At 39.9% G+C, this 22,059-nt stretch overlaps 1 long non-coding RNA gene across 1 annotated transcript; it reads right to left on the bottom strand.

Annotated features, from left to right (window-relative positions):
- Positions 1-11,566: 11,566 nt before the first annotated feature.
- Positions 11,567-20,705, bottom strand: LOC105438261. The gene is made up of 4 exons (XR_004063066.1): positions 20,475-20,705; positions 13,581-13,893; positions 12,493-12,596; positions 11,567-12,259 (listed from the first exon to the last, which is right to left on the bottom strand). It is a non-coding gene; the product is annotated as an uncharacterized LOC105438261 (long non-coding RNA).
- Positions 20,706-22,059: the final 1,354 nt, after the last annotated feature.

The following is a 22,059-nucleotide window of genomic DNA, read 5'->3' as shown; positions in this document are numbered from 1 at the left end:
TGATCTTATGTTGACAACTGAATGCAAAAACAGTTATACCAACGTCAGGTTCAAATGTTGTTCCAAACTTACCCTTTTTTCATGTCTTACCAGTTTTAAGGTGACCCGACGTCGATATCTGAGGCCATTAACAATGTCGAAAGGTCTGCTTAGGTTTATTCTTTCTCTTTCTCTCTCTGTAACAGAGGTACAATTAAAACAAAGGACATATATTTTTTAGATTGGAAATGTGATCTTAAGTCACCCTTAAGTAAACAATTCTTGATATCACAAACTAGTTTCGACGGGGCTAGAGCTTTTTTTTCACCAGAACATTCTTTTAAAAAAACATCTATTTTTGTAATTGTTCAAATAAACTGATAAATCATTTAACAATTAAATAACATGTCGTCTAGATCAGCATTTGTTAATCTTTTTTAGTCATGGCATAAATAAAAAGTTTCGCGTCACCCCAATCTCAAATTAATTTACAGGTTGTTTTGCAATCAGGGTACACAATAGATAAACTCACTTTAATGGCCCTTAAAAAAAAACAATGAACAGCCAAGGAAAATCTTCCTCGGTCAACTATTTTGCACTGTTAGATCAACCTACAACAGCGAAGAAATTGTTTGAAACAAGCAACTACTTTTCAAAATATGTAATTATATGCCAGTTTTTCACATTTTTGCTGTCTCATTTAAATTTTTGCAAAGTTCGAACATGTGCGATGGATACATGACTGTAATAACAGTTTACACAGTGCATGGATTTACAAAAACTAGCCTAATTTTATTTTATCATGAGGTGGGTATTACAATCTAACATCTTTCTGTTATTTGATGGGAGGTTTTTTAATTCTATCCATTCACAACCTACTTTCACCCCCAAGTATCTTAAATAAAAAGCTGAAAAGGGACTTTTTTCGCAACAAAATTCAACAATGTGCAAACAAATTGCACAATTCGTGGAAAGTTCTGAAAACTTTACTTCCGAAGAAAAAGGTTTCAGTTAATCCGAATATTAACAGAGGAACTCATATGACTTCAGATAATTTAGAAATTGCAAAGTCATTCAATGAATTGTTTGTTAGTGTTGGAAAACGATATTCCTCTCTTAACCAAAAAAGTTTTAATTCCTTGAATACATTATCAAGGGTTGAATCAGCGTTTAAATGTAAAAGCATAGACTCAGAGTTTGTAAAAAGAGAACTTGGGAAAATTGATGTTAGCAAAGCTGTTGGTCTGGATGACTTACATCCAAGATTATTGAAAATCGCTGCCCCTTTTATATCTGAACCACTTTCAATAATCTTTAAGCTCAGATTTTTCATGATTTTTCCAGTACCAAAAAGTAGTGAAACAAGTGACATTGGCAACTATAGGCCAATTTCTTTATTGTCCTGTCTGTCAAATATATTTGAAAAGGCAGTCCATTCCCAGCTTTATGATTATCTTCAAGAATACAAACTGCTATCTCAGCGCCAATCGGATTTTCGCCCAAAGCATTCAACTGCGACTTGTCTAATTGAAATAACCGATTACTTGTTAAACAATATTGATTGTGGTTTGATAACAGGGGCGATATTCCTTGATCTCAAAAAGGCGTTTGATGTTATATCTCACGAAATATTGTCATAAAAAATTCCATATTATGGTATTAATTCAGTTGAATTAGACTGGTTCTCTTCATACCTAACGAATAGGCAACAATGCGTCTCATTTCAAGGTGTCCAAAGCAATTTTTCAGATTTACTCTGGCGTGCCCCAGGGGTCTATTTTGGGCCCACTCATTTTTTGCTTATTTCTTAATGATATGTTTAACTTGAAATTTAGTAAACAAACCAAAATGGCTCTGTATACGCTGATGACACGGCACTGTTTTGTAAAGGTAACAGTTTAAAAAGCAGTCAGAAGAGACTACAAAAACATTACGATTTACTGCGTAAATGGTTCGAAATAAATAATATGGAAATAAATGCAAAGAAAACTAAAGTGATGGTCTTTGGAACGAAACATAAAACTAAGAACCAAATTTAGAAAATCTATCATGGACGAGACTATCTTGAGAATGTTACCGAGATCAAATATTTAGGCGTGACCCTTGACCAAAGTCTAAGTTGGACACAATACATATTGAATGTGACTAATAAGATTAATCGGGCTATTGCATATATGCACTAGAAGAATTAAGTGTTACTTGAAGCAACGCCTACTGAAACATCTTTATCGATCCCTCATTCTTCCACATATAGATTACTGTTCAGTTGTTTGGGGCAAGTGCAAAAAGAAAGATTTACTCAAATTACAGAAGACGCAGAACAGATATGCAAGATTAGTTCTTAATGCAGACTATCTAACCCCCAAAAAACTTTTAAGCAGTCTTCAACGGCAAAGTGTTGAAAATAGAATCAACTATACCACTACTGCATTTTCGTCTACAAAATACTCAATAATCTAACCCCTTATTATTTGGAATCTTTTGCTTGTAAACGTCCAGTTTACTATGTTACTCGTCATTCTACCTTAAATCCCTTATTTATCCCGAAACCCAAGACTGAATTTAAAAAACGATCTTTTTCTGTCATCGCTCCAAGCATCTATAACAATCTACCGACTCATATTCGCACGGCAACTTCACTCCAAATGTTCAAAAACCAAGTTAAGTCACTCCCTCCATCACTTTAATGCATGCACTGGTACCTAATGTTATATTATGACTTTTACTATACAGTTAGTTTTGTTTGTTTGTAGTTGTGTAGTCTGTTGTAGTTTTATTTCTTACCTATTACCCGTTTGATGTTGTGTCTCTTTTTATGGCATGTGTATTTGTATTTTATTTTATTTTTGTCATTTTACTTTGATCAATAATATCTTAAATGTTTAATATTTTAGGCCTTATGTTCATTTTGATCTAGTTTTTAATCAGTTTTAGTTTTTGATTTGTTTTTTATTCATTTAATATAATTTTCTCAATCTCTTATGGTATGTTGTTTATATAATTTCTTTGTTTTCTTCAATGTATTCTTTTTGTGTGTAAATCTTTGTATGTACAGTGCTCTTTTGTAAAGCAGGCCTTTGGCACTGAAAAGATAATAAATAAATAAATAAATAAATAAATAAAAAACTACATGTAGTTTGGCTGGATCCATTGAAATAATTGTTAATACTGGTCATAAGCCTTCAATGACATCTATTGAGTGGCACACTGCTACAGTAGGCTCAACTTGTCAGGTGGCTAAAGAGTACTTTGTCATCTATATACTGACTCGCTTGACCGAGCAAGTTCAAGATGGCATATGCTGTGTACATTCAACTATACTTCTGAGTCCAGAATATTTCTCAAAACTGAGAAAAAATCACTAGAAATAATTATGTCCGGTAGAAATTCTGAAATTTATATAGTAGATTCTTTGATGTTAGATCAGTCATCTGGTGAAAAGATGAATAAGTAAACTTCCTTGTAAGAGCAATATCCAAAGGAAAATGAAGAGCTAAGAAAAGCGTGTGTCTGCACAGTCTGGCGATCATCATCTTTCGACAGAATGCGAGCGAGCGAAGACACTTTATTATCTATTCAATAGCGGCTACTTCATCATGAAATTACGTACTCTAGCGATTTCTAATATTTGGTTTTCACTAACTCGAGGTTACTCTAAAATATATATATATATATATATATATATTGTAATTGCTAAAATTCTCTCGGCACCCCTAGAGTTGTTTTGCGGCGCCCCAGTTGAAAAACGTCGGTCTCGATTCTGAAAATGCATAAATGAGGATTTGACAATTGTTTTATTATTATTATTTAAATTCTAAAGAGAGACAGAGGGACGGATAGAAAAATACTGAGAGAGAAGAAAGGAAGCGATAATGATACATGAGAAAAAGGTTAGGATACAAAATTCATCAGTTTGCATGGGGACCAAGCAGAAATTTCTTTAATAGGAGTAAGGGAAATATTTTTCATCGATAAAGTAGATATTAAAAATAGCAATTATATAACGTATATTGAGTCAAGAAGAAGATCTTTCTTTCACCCATATTCGTGAAAAGTAAGAGAGGGAGGGTCTTGTTTCATCATCGAAGAGGCATTTTTCTGAAATCAAGACACTCTCCACAAAAAAAAACATTTATAGCAATAGACTATCCGGCCGCGAGAGTAGGCGGGATTCCTGCGGGGGAAAAACTTTGTTATGCGTGTACTTGATCTTTGATTATATTTAGATCATAAGAAAGAATAAGCAACCAATTTCAAAAAGATGATCGATCTTGGACACCTAAGGAAAATAAACACTCAGCTATAACAGTTGTAGATAGTACGTTTGATGAATACAATCATAATTTATTCAACATCATCATAAAACCGGTAAGTTTGATCTTTAAGATCGTGTTAATAACATTCTCTCATTCTACACGATAATATACAGTACATGGAGATAGGCAGTTGGGATATTGCAATGCATTATGCATGTATCCAAATGTTATCAAGAAGTCGAACATTCAAAAGAAAGAAAGCAGATAATGTTAGAGAGAGAGAGAGAAAGGGGAATAGAGAGTGTGTGTGTGTGAGAGAGAGAGAGAGAGAGAGAAAGAGAGAGAGAGAGAGAAAAAAAAAAAGATGTTTCGACTGAAAAGCAGATACAGAACATTGTGGAAAAACACAGGAACAAAATTATCAAGTCTCAAAACAAAAGTAAGAAAATAATTCTGTGACATGTCTAAATCTTGACAAAAATATGCTCTGGAAATCTTTGAAAGATATACAATTTTACTTTAATTTAGTATCGTACACTATTTTCTTTAAAAGAAAATGCATGTGCTTTCTATAAATGCAATAATCACCTCCACATAATTATACTACCATTTGCTCTACTTCCACACGTATGTCTAAATGCCCTGGCTGCCAACAGAAGAAGCATACATATTGAGTTCACAATAATGCCATGACTTTAACTGTTCCTTGGAAACAGAGACTCGGCTTCTTTGGACACATTGTAAGATCAAAGGGTATGGAGCAGGATATCATGCTTGGCGAAGTGCAGGGTAAAAGGAGAAGAGGAAGGCTAAAATCAAGGGAAATCAAAAGTAAAAAACTATACATAATGCATTTAACTGCTCGATTTATATTGATAAATTAGATTAATGACTTAATATAAGGAAACCTTCCAATATGTTGTGTATCTTTCATCTCAGTTTCATTCAAGTGTTTATTACAACTTATGAATTACATGTATAATTGCCCAGATATCTTGAAAAACAAATGTATAATGTTGGATTATTCACCTACATGTGTTTTACATTTATATTTATATTATTGTTAAACTAGATGTTTAGTGATGATTTAATGAGTAAATTTAGTTCTATAGGGTGGTATTCTCGAAAGCGGCCTAAGTTAAACCTGGCCTAATTAGTTAAACCGTGGTTTAGTTAGGCCAGGCTTAACTTCGGCCGCTGACCTAAGTCATTTTCATTTCTCGAAAGGTGGCCTAACTGATCCATGGTTTAAACCTGGCCTAACTTAGTCCATGGATTATTCACTATGGTTACGGTTTCTGCACATGCTCAGTACCGAAGCTGCGACGTCACAATGCACTAGGACAATGGGCTAAGACAATGGATGCGCGCAGTGTGGAGAGGATGCATCACCTCGACAACTTGAGCAATATGACGTCACAATGCACTAAGACAATGGGCTAAGCAGGCCCCCCAAGCTCCGCCATTTTGTCCGGATCCATTAGAAGCCAAAATAAGTCCTTGCATAATACATGAGCCTTATGAATTATGCATTCTGTAGGATGCTCCCCGCGAAAAGTGTACTGGAATGATGCTCACTTCATGGTAAAAGACAATACGCGTATCAGCGTAATTAGAGAGGTCAAATAATCATAGAGATATATACTTAATAAGGCTAGAGTGCGGACTCGTCATACGCGCCCGTTCAAAGCTCTGTGCGCGCATGGAGCGCGGTCCGCCATTACTAAGGAGGGCACAACTTCGAGAAATACCCGGATGTTCCCTTCGAAACTGTGCTACTGATATGCAATGTGAAGCTTCATTTTTCGGGTTGATTTATCGGTTTTCGAGTATGAAACGTTATAATTGTGGTATTTTGAATAATGCATGAACCCTACTCATGCCTCAGTCATGGTATCTGGTGTAGGCCAAGATTAATTACGGATGTTATGGTGAGGTAAAAGGGACACAAAAAGCTATTTATATTTCAGTATAATCTTCAATTTTTCTTCCTCTTTGTCAATATAAAACTGCGATATTATGACATTAAATATTACTTGTTATTAAGTATATATCTCTATGCAAATAATCTACTGTACGGAATTATGGGTAATTTATTCATCACGCTGCGCGCTAGCAACGCAAGTGATTCAGCGAATCAGCGTAGATTATTCTGATGCGATCACCGTTAGGTGAAATACGCGCTCGAACGTGTATTATCGATCACCAGTAAAACAGCTGGTGTACCGATGCATCTGGGAAGTGGACCTTAAAGTTCGTTGTTGTGTTGTTTGAGTTTTAATGGCATGTATCATTCATTTATGAATATTTACGCCAACTAATTTAAACATCATTACATCTCTACTTATTAATATTCCAGCATTAGATTTTTCTGAAAATCTCTTTATTGACCAAAAAAATGATAATAACCATCCATTTTCAACACATTCTCTGGCTATGATTATACATTTTAAATATGCCGATGTATTAAGTTGCCTTATTTTAGAGAAACAAATTATGTAGCACAGTGGATGGATTTTCCCCATCCACTCTCATCGTGACCTTAAAAATTCCCTTTCTCTCTCTTTCTCCATCTTTCGAAAAATATCGTCTGCAAGTTGTGTTCTCTTTACTGAACAACCTGTTGCAATTCCTTTCTGTCTCACTTTCAGTCGTACTTGTTATTACCACTCATTTGCATGCACTCGCTATCAACTACGATCAACCATTCTTTATTCACTCCATTACCCTCCACATTTCACTTGGATTCTCTTCACTTTTCCTTTTTGCAGCCTTTGCAGGAGCTTTGAACATTTTTAACGTAGAGACCAGAGAGATCGGAAAGTATGTTAATCATTTCATTCAAATGTTCCAACTTGAAAAAAGGAAAGTGAAACATTGTTTAATTTCATCTTGACATAAATGATTACTTTTTTTTAAAGACAATTGAATTTAACACTGGAAATTTTTAATCGGCCGGGTTGCCTGCCACCCCCCCCCCCAGCCCCAAAGAAAAAACAACAACAACCCAGAAGTGGTACCAGGGTTTTAGTTAGGAGGCCCATGTCCTGCATAATTTTTATTTTAAAGAATAATTTCTCTTTTTTTTAATAAATTTTACATTGGTATACTGTTAATTTCACTGGGACACCATCCCTTTTCCTTAACAATAAACACTGCAATTATACTTATATTATTACTTCTAGCAACATAAATGCTATAATTCAAAACGTTTTCACTTTCTAAATCCTTCTAATATAAACATATGATAAATATAATATTGTTTACACTTTTGCAACCACATTATGTACATGGTCCATGTAGAAACAGCACCGGGAAGAGGATTGCAAGCCCCCCCCCCCCCTGTTTTCTTAAGTTAAAAATTAAGTATCAAAACATGATTCTATTAAAATTAGTAGTTTGGATACGAAAGGCAATGATGAAATGGCAGTCTGTATATGTCTTTCTATATTTAATGCATTTAGAGGGTTGACTTTCAAACCTTCTTACATACAATACTTGAAGCAGCATTATACTGCAATAATGTTATACTCTACAAATCCTCTAAAATACAGAAGTCCATAGAGGTAAATGAATTTCAACATGTATAATTATAATTAAAATATCATTGATTAATTCAATCTTTAATATAGACTGGTAGATCTTTATCACTCAAATTTCAAGGAGAATCTTTCGGCCCAGTCCTCCCATAAGATGGTAGTTGACATTGTTAAAATATTAATGTTTATTCATTGATGATTAGTTATCTTTAATCATTTGAAAGTTGACGATGATAAATTCATTAGCTTTATTGAATGTGGTATTCTACAAACATATAATACAAATAATAAATAAATATCATGTAAATATTCAAGTTTAAACCCATCTCTACTGTCCTCTTTCATTATATGAGGGTGGCATCTTCAAGACGTAGTCCCATGTAGATGTCTCTTGCATTCATCAATAAAGTTGTAGCCTAGTTTTCAGAAGAAAGGGCTGTAACGATAACCCAAGTCTGTTGAATGGAAAAATGAAATAAGATACAGTGTATAAGAAAAACAACAATGAGTAATAACATATACACCCTGATACCTGCTCTGACAACATGACAAAGGACTGAAATTCACTTGGGGTTATAGTGGGCAAACCAAAACTATTTTTCCTACAAGACTAGTTACTGACCACATCTTAGATTATTTCTGATGATCCCATTAAGATGATAGGCCTGCTGGATCAGACAAGGTATGAAATAAGTAATACGTGTACAATGTACTTGTATTGTGAACTTGTGCTCATAATTGAATAATACTCGGTTAAGTATGGGACATAAAATGACCAAACAACTTGGACCAGAGAATGTACTGGAAATAATGATATTGAAACATACGTAATGTAGACTTATATTTCATCTATATCAAAATTTTATTTTAAATCTAAATCACAATTGTGATATTCAGTATTCTTTTACAAGTAACAGACAATGAAAAATATCTTTGTCAGATCTATAACTTTCTGCATGATATGTGTTCTACAATAGTTTATTGGGGGTACCTACATTGTATATTAGCACACTTGCTCGTATGAAGTGTAGTAGGCCCGCATCTCTAGATATAGTGATTCTGCCAATATCTGTTCTTTGTTCCTCTCCTGGGTTTGTAATCAGCATGCCTTCATCATCGACTGTAGAGAAGCATCATCCTACATAAGAGAAAACAATGTAGGTACTTCAATCAAAAAGTGATAATAATAGATACATACCATAATACATGATACATCCTATAAACAGACTTTCATTAATCTTATGTTGTGTTCTTCTTCATCTTCATTGCTCAAGAAGTGAAAGGACCACTTTAAAAAAAAAAGTAATGAGGGGTCCTGTGTATACCCTACATATATGATCATTATTATTATTATGTGGTGCTTTAAACGTGCATTAGACATCGTTCTTCTACACACAGGACCTCCTGTAAATAAGGACAAATCCCTTTGTAAACAAAGAAAGGGAAGAAGTAGAATAAGGGAAGGGGGTGGTTTTCCCAGTGAAATTAACGGTATACCAATGTAAAATTAATAAAAAAGAGAAAACTATTCTTAAAAATACAATTATAAAGGACATGGGCCTCCTAACTAACTAACCCTGGTACCACTTCTGTTTTTGTTTTTTTTGTTTTGTTTTTTTTTTGGGGGGGGGCAACCCAATTCAAAATTTCCAGTGTTAAATTCCATTGTCTTTAAACAAAAATTATGTCAATATGTTGAAAAACAATGTTTCACTTTCCGTTTTCAAGTTAGAAAATTTGAATAAAATGATTAACATATTTTCCGATCTCTCTGGTCTCTACATTAAAAATGTTCAAAGCTCCTGCAAAAAGGAAAAGTGAAGATAATCCAAGTGAAATGTGGACAGTAATGGAGTGAATATGGAATGGTTGATCGTAGTTGATAACGAGTAAATGTAAATGAGTGGTAATAACAACTACGACTGAAAGTGAGACAGAAAGGAACTGCAACAGGTTGTTCAGTCAAGACAACAAACCGTTAGTTGCAGAAGATAATTTACGAAAGACAGAGAAAGAGAGAGAAAGGGAATCATTAAGGTACGATGAGAGTGGGTGGAGAAAAACCATCCACTTTGCCACATAATTTGTTTGTATAAAATAAGGAAACTTTATACATTAGCATATTTAAAATGTATAATCATAGCCAGAGAATGTGTTGTTATTATTATTATTATTATTATTTATTCGGCAAAGGAAAACATTACATATCAGTGTACACAATACAAAATAAGACATAATTATCAACCATTGGAACGCCAGGGACAGAAAAAGTTAACTAAATTACTGTGGCATAAAGCCTCCTGTCCCAATTCCAATGGAAGATTTACATAAAACAGAAATAAGAAGTTTAGCCTTGTTATATGTTCTATGTTATATGGCTTACAGCATGTTTCATTTAATAAAACAAAAACAGACCCAGTTATTATAGACTAAATAGGGAATAAAATCGAGACATTAAGAATATCAGTATTTCTTATTCAATGAAGTTAAGGCCACTCCCCTTTAACAACACAACAACAGAGAATGTGTTGTTATATGGCTTATAGCATGTTTGATTTAATAAAACAAAAACAGACCCAGTTATTGATAGACTAAAAAGGGAATAAGATCGAGACATTAAGAATATCAGTATTTCTTATTCAATGAAGTTAAGGCCACTCCCCCATATTAAAAAACAACAACAACACAACAACGAGAGGAACTTTAAGGTCCACTTCCCAGATGCATCCTGGGTACACCAGCTGTTTTACTGGTGATCGATAATACAAGTTCGAGCACGTATTTCACCTAACGGTGATCGCATCAGAATAATCCACGCTGATTCGCTGAATCACTTGCGTTGCTAGCGCGCAGCGTGATGAATAAATTACCCATAATTCCGTACAGTAGATTATTTGACCTCTCTAATTACGCTGATACGCGTATTGTCTTTTACCATGTAGTGAACATCATTCCAGTTCACTTTTCGCGGGGAGCATCCTACAGAATGCATAATTCATAAGGCTCATGAATTATGCAAGGTAGCTTATTTTGACTTCTAATGGATCCGGACAAAATGGCGGAGCTTGGGGGGCCTGGCTAAGACAATGGATGCGCGCAGTGTGGAGAGCAAAGAGGATGCATCACCTCGACAACTTGAGCAATATGACGTCCAGGGGCGGCGGAGTGACTTCCAAAGCGGGGGGCAGCACCAACAAAAAGGGCACTTGCTGGAATTGTATCATTGTTAAAAGGAAAATTATCAGAGGTGAAAAGGGTCATATATCGCACCTGAAAAGGGGCATTGAACATATTTTTAAAGGGGCACTTATGAGAATGAAAAAGAGGCACCGATAATTTTGTTAATAGGGGCACCTCTCAGATTTAAATAGGGCAATTATCAGAGGTGAAGGGGCACTTCTCGTACCTGAAAAGGAGCACTTACTAGAGATTTAAAAGGGCACTTATATAACAATGGAAAATTGACACTTATTGCCAAGGAAAATGGAAACTTGTCAAAGGAAAAGGGGCGCATTTCAAAATTAAAGGGGCACTTATCAGACGTGAACAGGGGAAGGGGCACTTTTCCTATGGAAAAGGGGGCACTTCTTACAAACTTAAAAGGGCACTTACCTATATAAAAAGGGGCATTTGAAAAAGGGGGCACTGTACCCCCCCCCCCCCAACTCTTTCTCCCTATCTCCATCTCTCTCTCTCTCTCTCTCTCACACACACACTATCTCACATCATTGATTATTTCTCATTTTCATGACATCTTTCACCATTAAATTGTTCTTTCTCATTTGGTTCCCTTTCTCTTTTACTCTATCTTTCTCTCTCGCTGGCTCTCTGTTCTCTCACTGTTTTATTTCCAGACTTTTTCCATGTATAATTCAAAGAACCCAACAGTATGCACACTTAAAATCAAAAGATATGAAAGGAATATTGTATATAACATATCAACAATTATGTTCAATTTATTTATTTTTCTTAAAACAGAAAAGATTGTAATTCACGATGAATACGATTATAAAATTGAAGGTCAAATATTAAGCTCCAATAGCCTCATAATCTGCTATTTGAAATTATTAGAATTCAAAGTTCTGCATTTGTTACATTACTTTTTCCCATTTTTTAAAAACAAAGCATAGTCTTCTTTTGAGCCGTCTTTCTTTTGCAGGGAATCTGTTATATCATGACTTGCACTTTATTATAAAACACATTATAAAACATGATTTCTTAAATAACTCAAAAATCACAATTTTTCCAGTGAAACAATGAACATCTGATGTATATAAAAACATCCTTATGAGCGATGGTTGCTTTGTGGTTCACACACACAACAAGGACATATCAGACTTTTTATCAATGGTTGCTTGTTTGTTAGCTTCATGTTATGAGGATCATAATACAAAGGTTTTGATTCCCATGCAGTCACAGTTACAGCAGATAGAGTCTGGTTCATTGAAGAGGCTAAGTAGAACTTCATAGTCCTTGCAAGTATGTCTGTTGAAAAAAAAGAGAAAGAAAATGAAAGGAAGCACATTGTAACCTATTTCTGTTAAACATTAACAAGGTCTTGCATGTACATTGTGACCAAAGTGGACTTACATGCACATTGTGGTAAAAGTGGAGTGCATAATCAATTATTTGAAAGTATTGATGGAAAAATGTGAATGAACAAATGCCCTCCTTGAAGTACCTGGTCATACAAACAACAACTTATTCGTACAGCCTACCTGTCAGAAATTCGGCAGCTCAGTAGTTCTCCTTCCTCTCTCTGAATTTGTCTCAATTATCAGGGAATTTGCCTTCATTTATTTTACTGAAGAAGAACATCATCCTGAAACAAAATTAAAAAGGTTTAGACCTCATTAAAATATCAAAGATCTACTCCATTGATAATTGGTCATAGTTATAGTATCAATCATATTCTAACTTTTAAAAAAAATGAAGGCGCCTTTCATGTAGGCAGTGACTAGGCACCCCCTCCCCACTCAGTTACTAGTAATCATTGATTTACAGAATGACTACCGGTATCTCTTTTAAAGTCAAGAACAAACATACACATTATTGCAGTACTATCTCATAAATGTGCTTGCACCCAGTTGTACTTGCCATGTCATGGCCTAAGAAGCCCTAAGTAGTTAAAGTCTATAGCCAAGTTAGTCCCTTTCCTAAACTCAAGTCTAGAGGTCTACATCTTACTTAGATAACCAGCCGACAGTTGGCCTAACCTAGATGTAAACGCAGCCTGGGTTGTAGATTTTACAGGGCCCTAATCGTTAGAGCCCAACTTTTCTATTTTAGTTCAATCTAACATTAGACCAAAGATTGTCTTATTGTTTATGTTATCTCCCAAAATGAGCTTCGTGAAAGGGGAAAAAGTAAAATGAAAAAAATACTGCACTGTACTGTACTGCAGTCTGTAGGCCGATAAGTCTTATATGGTCTAGAATTGTTAGTGGTAGGTTTGAATTTTCTTCTGACCCAAATTTGAAAGTAGTTAATCAACTGTTGATTATTTGTGTCTTATTTTCAGAGATAGTTCCGCCCAAAAGTCTAGGCCAAGCTGTCACTGTCAGGAGTGACTAGTAGCCATGGCAATCGAGCTGAAAATATTAGCTCGTGCCGATGTAAAATGAATACAAGTTTGAGTGTAGATTGCACCTACATTCATCAGACAAAACAATTTTAAATCACTTCATAATGTACCTGTAGACACATCTGTAGATTCATAAAATCAGCAGATCTTTTTAATAAAAATTGTATAGGCCTAAACATGATTTAGTTTACAAAATTTAGGAGTAATTACAGCTTTACTCACTAGCAGACTTTCCAAGAAAAATGGAGTATCTATTTTTCCTGTTCAGGAAATAACTGGTGTTGGGCCAATTGGCTTGAAGACGCCTATGTGGGTGCAATCAATAGCACCGACCATATTAACGCCAGGGAAATGGCAGTAATTATAAAATTCATGTTGGGTCTGCACTCTGCAGGACTGCCTCTCTTGTTGAAGGAATTGAGATGTATTGGTCCGATCTCCTGGCATTGGCTATTGAGATGGACTTCACAAGGCGGGACACCGTAGCTTGGAAGAGGCCTTCTTTTTTCATCCCCATGCATCAATTGAAAAGAACCTGAAATAGCAGAAAATCAAGATGAAAATTAATTATGTTGATATTTGATAAGAAATTACAATTTCTCTTTCTCTGTAGTTTACTAACTAGGCCTAATAGTATTATTAGACTAAACTACTGTAACATTATCAGCAAATGTATGTCAAAAAAGGAAGCTTCTGTCCATTTCCTTTCAATTTCTATTAGATCTGTCTAGACTAGACTCTTATTGATGAAATTTAGATCTAGGTCTAGTAATATTGTTTAAAAATATGTTTTTCTTGGGGGAGGGGGGGGATATGGTTGGTTATGAAAATCATCATCATCCTGTATAAAATTATCACACCAACAGCCACAACTAGCACTGCAGCTCAGGCAGAGGTGATACCAGACCGAAATGTATGTCTCTTTCGTTCGTTAGCCTCTGATTTGGGTAGTGTAGTAGGAGTTGCCCCCACCCCCATACAAGCCTCCTACCACAAGAGGGCGCCATTGGCCTTCTCGCACTGGGACGACAAGCTCGTACAAGCCTCCTACCACAAGAGGGCGACATTGGCCTTGACTAAGTGGGACAGGAGATTGAGAACTGACACAGACTGACTGGTACACGTTGAGATATACTCCGAGTAACTAGACCGGTAAGTGAACGTTCTTTGTCTCATTTGTAGCATTTAAGTATTGTAACTACGTAGCCTATGATCCATAGGTCAGGGCTACTTCATTGGCGCTGCGAGCAAATTGCTTTCTTGCATTTGCGGTGATTTTTAAGACTTGTAATTTTTGCACAGCGAGCACGGCTGCCCTAAAGCATAGGTAAAACATATGCGGTCCGATGCGCTGGGCTAAGCTGCTCGCTGTGAATTTGATATAAATCAGTAGATTTTAGAGTGAATTTCGAATTTTCGTCTTGGGCAGGGCGGATTAGATCTACTCCGCTTTGCTTATTTCGTAATTTTTGGTGTATAATTCTTTGTTATTTCGTGTGGGTGTTTCGAGCCAGGCTGTACTATTAGCCCGGTTTGGGACATTTTTGCTGTAATTTTTTTTGGTCGGTCGTCTGCTCTCGCAAACTCCAAGTGTAGTTCCGTCACGGCTGTATGCGTGACTGGACTTTTTCACTGGGGGTTTGAGGGCAGTGCGATTCGAGTGTGCGTGTTTGAATTTTCTGTAGCGAGTGTTTGAACTTTGTTTGTGGTGTGGGGTGTCTGATTAGGCATCGTTTTGTGTTGAGCGGTTGTTTTGTACGTGAGTTCGAGCCAGGCTGTAATATTAGCCCGGTTTAAAACATTTTTCAAGTGCGTGCTATATTTCTTGAGCGCGCAGGTTTTGGAGCCTGCCGGTCGTGGCACAGCGCTTTGTTACACACTACAGCGTATTTGATTCGGCGGAGGGATATTTTTTAGTCCTTCTCCTCACGATCGACGCCATTTTGTTTTTGGTTGTTGGCTGTTCGCCGACGGGACCTGGATCTCTTAAATCTAGGACCTAGACCTGCTTTTAGTAGTTGATAGCAGGAGGCTGTCTGTAGTTATTTAGGTGCGCGAGTGTATGGCTTTTGTGCGTGTTGTGTGTGGACCCACCCACTCGTTGTAGTGCGGGAGTCCTTTCAAAAAAATAAATAAATAAATAAATAAATAAAAAAAATAAAAAAATCGTGCGGTGTGGTTATCCGTGTTGGAGTGATGTGAGTAAACAGCACCTAGTTAAGAATTCAGGGAACTTATTTTTCCGTCGGGTTATTTCCCCGACGTAACTTAGTTGTAATTTTAGTAGACTAGTCTAGGCCTAAGGCTTTTGCGATTATGGGGTCGCTATGACATATAGGGAGGCTAAGATCCCTATTAATAGGTGTTCTTTTGAAGAACTCCTCGCAGACGTGCCGGGGCTAGCTCCTGTGCAGGCCGGGATCATGTTGGGTCTCCGGACTGAACACGGGAATATTACCCCGGGATTATTTTGGGCGTCCCCAGGGCTAGTAGAGTCCAGGGGGCTGCTAGACAGGTTCGACTTTGCTCCTCGGGAGAGTACCCGGGGGGCAGAGGGGGTTCCCAATCAGAGTGTTTTTGTCACTCCGTCGGGGCAGCGTGCCCTGAGCACCAGCACCCCCTGCGGGGCCCAGGCCCAGGTGGGGGGACACCAATACCCCTATGATGTATATCCGTCTCCCTTGGTTAACCGAGGGGATGTATCGGGTAGGCCCCAGAGGGGCAGTCCCATCCCAGGGTATCAGAGGGGTCGGCTAGGCTTAGGGCCCCTCCCCTTTCCCGAAGAACCGATCCGTCGGGGTCCTGCTCCCAGGAGGGATAGGCAGGGGGGAAACGCTGGTAGAGTATCCTACCAGCCACTCCCCTTTTTTGATGGGCGCGGAAACTGGAGGGCTTTTCTCCATAAATTCACTGCGTTTGCGGACCAGCAGGAATGGGATGGGGCCCAGAGAGTGAATCAGCTAACCTGGTGTCTAGAGGGGAAAGCGGGAGATTATTTGAGCCTGACTCTGGAACAAGAGCCGGGTCTGAAGTATTTCCCGCTGGTCCGAAAATTGGCGCAGCGCTTCGATCACGGCGGGTTGACGGAATCTGCTCAACTCGAGTTTGCGTATGCCAGGCAGGGGCCAGAGGACTCCTTGCTTGAGTGGTCTGATCGGGTGTTCGGGTTAGCTCTCCGAGCATTCCCTGGGGTCCAGGGGTCCTATTCGCACCAGCAGGCGGTCCTCCGCCTGTGTCGAGGGTGTTTGAACCGGGAGGCGGGATGTCACGCGCTGGCTCAACATCCCGCCACCGTTGAAGAGGCAGTAGGGCATATACAGTGGCACCAGCATGTGCACCGAGCCATGTACCAGCGGGGGTGTCCTGTTAATTCGGTTGCCTTTGAGGATGCGGGGGAAATTGAAGTCCGCCAAGTGGATTTATCCCCCCAACCTCCTAGTCGACCTGAAGACGGACAACTCGCTGCAGTAGAACGCCGAATGGTGGAGCGCCAGGGCCGCCTAGAGGCCCGGGTAGCTAACATGGAGCCCAGGGTAGCTAACATGGAGCCCAGGGTAGCTAACATAGAGCGGGATGTCCGGAGGATCCTAGATACCCTACAGTCAAGGCCGGCGGCTTCCCGGGAAAGAGCCAAGTCCCCGGGGGGTGACCGGTGTTATGCTTGCGGGGGGCACGGGCACTTCCGGAACCAATGTCCCACAGCTCGTGGCGACAGAGGGAATGTGCGTGTTTCCTTTGTCAACTGCCCCGAAGTGGAAAGCCCCAGCGGGTCGGAGGAGGAGACCAGCCCCCGACCCGAACGAGGCCAGCTAGTGACCGGGACGCCGGGAGGACGGGCAGTTATTCCCCAGGCAGCTGTTAAGCATGTGGGGGAGCCTGTTTCCGGTGAAACTGGGTTGAATGAAACCTCCACGAAACTTCCGATTCCTCCACAGGTGGTCGGGTCGCTGGACCCGATGCCGGGTCCCACCTCGGATCCGGAGTCGGGATCGGAGGAAAAAACGGAGGTAGTGGTTTGCCGGCTGCATTCCAGTTCCTCTCTTAATATCCCTATAGTGATAGGGGGTTTCCCCCTTAGGGCAATAGTGGATACGGCGGCTGAGGTGACTATCATCTCGGATCGGGTGCTTCAGCATCTGAAAACGCAGCCCAAAAGACTGCGGAAGGCCGTATTACATGCTCCAGGTAGGGATATAAGCATGAGGGGGTCAGTAGTGGGGCCGGTGAGCATTCTGTTGGGGGGACAAGAGTTCCCCAAGCAGTTGTATGTTGCACCCATTTCAGACGACATGTTGCTGGGAAGGGATTTTCTCCATAAACATAGGGCGGTGATTCACATGCATCATCCCAGGTTACTGCTAGGGGAAGTGGAAATTCCCATGCAGCATGGGGATAACCCCAGGCGGATGGGTGTAGCAAGGGTGTATGCCCGCAAGAGGGTAATCCTTCCTCCCAATGCCGTTAAGAGGGTGACTGGGGTTATCGACCAACGGATAGGGGATTTTGTGTTTGGACCACTGCTAAACCCTGTTCCTTATATGGGGCGGGGAAGAGTGCGGAGGTAAGAGAGTTGGTAGCCCGGACACGGGGTAACCGTCTCCAGGCTCTCCTAGAGCAGACTCGGGTTAACGCCCAAGCGCTCTATGGCCCGTTAGGTCGGGTGTGCACGGGAACTTCTGTTCCTGTAGCACTAAGTTTTCAGGGTGCGCTTGAAGGTGGGAACTATTTAGTTCCTATCTCCTTGTTTTTGCTACATTAGCTACGGGAACTTCTGTTCCTGTAGCGCTAAGTTTTCATGGTGCGTGCGAGGGTGGGAACTATTTAGTTCCTATCTCCTTGTTTTTGCTACATTAGCAAGAACATATACCGTATGTCAGTAAGTTTTTGGATTTTTAGTATTTTTCCCCTAAATGCCCGTTGGCATATGTTTTGGTTGTTCCAGGGGGGGCTTTTTTCCAAATGGCCCGCTCCGCGCTATAGCGGAACTGACGCCTCCTTCCTGCGCCGGAGTGACCTAGGTGGGTTTCTGGTTCTCCAGTCACACTCCGAAAAACCTGAGTAATATACCCCTCGGGTAGGTAAGATGGCGTCATAGCCTGGGAGGACAAGCGGATGGCTCCCCGCTATGGGGGCGTGGATTGTTTTGGGTAGGGAATCTCCCCCTGGCAATTGTAGTGTTAAGCATTAAGTATGTTGGTTTTTTTATGAATAAAACAAAAATATTTTCATGTTGTATTACCCCGTGTTTTGCTCGTTTGGGGTCAAGTTTGGCATGTTTAATACATGTTTTTAGATTAGGATGTTGTACGGCCACAAGGGAGGGTAAAGCATAATTTTTTTTTCCCCCTCTATCCGGTTGTGGGTAAGATATTTCACTGGGTTTATTTCAATTGGTCCTGGGTTTTTTAAAACGGGGGGGAATGTAGTAGGAGTTGCCCCCACCCCCATACAAGCCTCCTACCACAAGAGGGCGCCATTGGCCTTCTCGCACTGGGACGACAAGCTCGTACAAGCCTCCTACCACAAGAGGGCGACATTGGCCTTGACTAAGTGGGACAGGAGATTGAGAACTGACACAGACTGACTGGTACACGTTGAGATATACTCCGAGTAACTAGACCGGTAAGTGAACGTTCTTTGTCTCATTTGTAGCATTTAAGTATTGTAACTACGTAGCCTATGATCCATAGGTCAGGGCTACTTCAGTAGGGTCGGCTGAAAAAGAGGAGCCGACCCTACCCAAATCAGAGGCTAACGAACGAAAGAGACAGCTAGATCTAAATTTAGGCCTATAGAGTCTCCGGTTTGCGGCATAGCCCGGTTTGCGGCCAGGGGTATCACTTTTCAAAATAAAATCAAAATGACTCGATAATAATCATTGAAACCTACCGTGGATTCCCCGGTAAGTTCTGCGCTGCCGAAAACGTCCGTAGCAGATGCTCTTGTCGGTACGGAGTATCCGTCAGCGATGTCGGAAATCTACGGCACCAGTCGGCGATGAAAATTCCAGCAGGTGCTTACTTTTAAGTTAAGAGATCGAGGCATGACTAGATCAATATTGTAGCTCTATTTGTCAGATATTTGTCCGATTGGAGGTGAAATTTGATGTTTTTGTGGAAGTATGATGGCTGTGGTCTGTCTCCTATCGCAGATATTTTGATTGTGCCACCGCATGGCCAGTTGCATGGGGTGGCCGCAAACCGGCACGTAATTACGTGATTTTCTGGTTTGCGGCGGGGGTGTTAATACACACATAACATGCGGGATCGTGTATGATGGTATGTGTGCTGATGTGTGTACCCGCTGTGACCCGATAGTTTCTAGTAGTACGTACCCCCGTATGGGATGATCCATTCAGTAAAAAGGTGAAATTGTTTAAAACTTGTAAAATTTACCGTAGCAACAGATAAACATGAGAATTTGGGTTACCCGTAGTAATTTGGTATATGCTTTGATCGTGACGTAGCGCATAAAGCTTTGTGACGTACGCGTGCCGCAAACCGGGTTACGCACGGCCGCAAACCGGGCAACTTTTACGTCTTCTAAAGTGGACAGTACTGACCACGCTGTGGGTCAGTTACGTTATTTGTGCCTTCTATTTAATAACTAAATATATGAACTCTCTATTGACGGTATTGAAGTATTCTGTGAGTAATTGCATCAAAAATAAAATCGGCAATTCCCACTGGACGGCCGCACACCGGAGCCGCTACTCTAGTGCTCGTCCACTTTTAGGCAACAGCGTCTCGAAAATCCACTATAACAGTAGTTTCTACGTCTAGCAATGATAGTTTTAAGTTGGTGTTAAGGTGGTATATGCGTACGAAAGTACAAGAGTGCCAAGAAAAAAATTACCCGGTAAGAAATTGCTCAATCTCAGGAAACGAAAATGTTAACCGACAATTATTTGCACGTATGGGACTGGTCTGCAACACTGTGAACATTTACCAAGTTTTCCCCAAATTTATTCAGTTAAAAGCATTTTAGATTATCACCAGTACAGCAACAGGAAAGTAACAACAATACTTTATTAGCTGGTGTAACTTTCATGAGCGCTTATCCATTCAAAAGAGTGTAAATTGTTATAAAATATAGAAATTCAAATGCAAAACTTACCGTTCACTCTCCGCGGACAGTCGATTTAACTAAAAAGTGACGTCACGCGAAGTTAGGCCGAACTATGACGTATTTAAACCTGCCCTCTGAGCCGCCTAAAGTTAGGCCGAACTATGACGTATTTAAGCCTGGCTTATCTTTAGGCCACCTTCGAGAATAGCAAAAAAGATAGTCCATGGTTTAAACCAGGTTTAGGCCACTGATTTAACTTAGGCCGCTTTCGAGAATACCACCCTAGTTTGCAGTGGCGGATCCAGGGGGGGGGGCCAGGGGGCCCGGCCCCCCCCCCCCCCCTCTTGAGAAAAAAATCATGTAAAATCACGTGATTTTTACCTTTTTGGGGGGTTGGGCCCCCCCCCCCCCCCCCTGGCGCTCAAGGGGGGGGGGGGGGTGCAAATTGAATTTTTTTTTGAGGATCAAAAAAAATAAAAATATGCTCACTACCCCCCCCCCCCTTTTTGGGGGTTGGGCCCCCCCCCCCCCCCCCTGGCGCTCAAGGGGGGGGGGGTGCAAACCCGGGGGGGGGGGGTACTCAGATTATAGTCGGACGGGGGTGTGCGGCTGAGACCTCCGAACCCATACCCACATCTAAGGGTCCTTTTGCTGAAATAGGTACCCATGTCTAAGGATTTTTTATGAAAAATGGACCCATGTCTAAGGATTTCAAACTTCAAATATTACATTTTTTAAGCTGTAATAATACACTTCAGCAAAGCATATAGAGAGTCAACGCTAATGCGTATTGACCTGTAATACTGCACTACGTGTTAATAGGCGGCATTTAAATACATGAATAGTCACTACACTCATAACATACAGATGCACACAATTATGCCGATGCGGCTGATCGGAAAGTTTGACAGTGGGCTCACAATTTGATTTTTTAAATTATTCTTTCTAACATCGGAAAGTTAAAAAAATGTATTTTACTGCTATTTAGGTGTCATCAATCGTAACTAAAGTATCGATTTTGAGTGAAATTGGTTGAGTTTTGTACAGTGATGTTTGAAATGTTGAGAATCAATAGCACAGCTTTTAATACACAGCCAGGATAGTAATGCACATATGTGTGTAATAATACAATGGCCAATCATTTTGCAGTTTCTCGATAAAATTCTTTATTAGTAAACTGTACCATACTACATTTAGTTTACAAGTAGTTTACACACATAAAGATGAAAACACCATGCAACATAATTATACTGTGCTAGCACCTCTAGCATCCTTTTTAATTGAAGGACTTTTCCTGTTTTAATTAACGTATCCGTAGATCTACACGAGCTCTCAAGCATCGGCTATATAGCTCCCTGCTTGAGCCGCGCTGCTGCCCGGCTGCTGGGCAGAGGGTACGCAGGGTATAGTTGCCGATCATATAATTTCAGCATGCATGCGAAGCGCTACAAGTTCCCGGGGGTACAACCCCTATACGGGCGGATACCATACCTAGCGCGCATTATGCCCGGTATAGGGCCCATGGGGTCCTGATATATGTGGTACCCCGGGGTCTAGTTGAGTTTACGAGCTACGTACACCCACTGACCTAGAGGTCAGTGCGTACACCTCGTACACTGGAAATGCAATCACC

This window comes from Strongylocentrotus purpuratus, unplaced genomic scaffold (assembly GCF_000002235.5).
Source record: "Strongylocentrotus purpuratus isolate Spur 01 unplaced genomic scaffold, Spur_5.0 spur5_scaffold_10, whole genome shotgun sequence".
Classification (NCBI taxonomy): domain Eukaryota; kingdom Metazoa; phylum Echinodermata; class Echinoidea; order Camarodonta; family Strongylocentrotidae; genus Strongylocentrotus; species Strongylocentrotus purpuratus.
The sequence above is the reverse complement of the archived record's forward strand: the minus strand, read 5'-3'. Positions and strand labels throughout refer to the sequence as shown.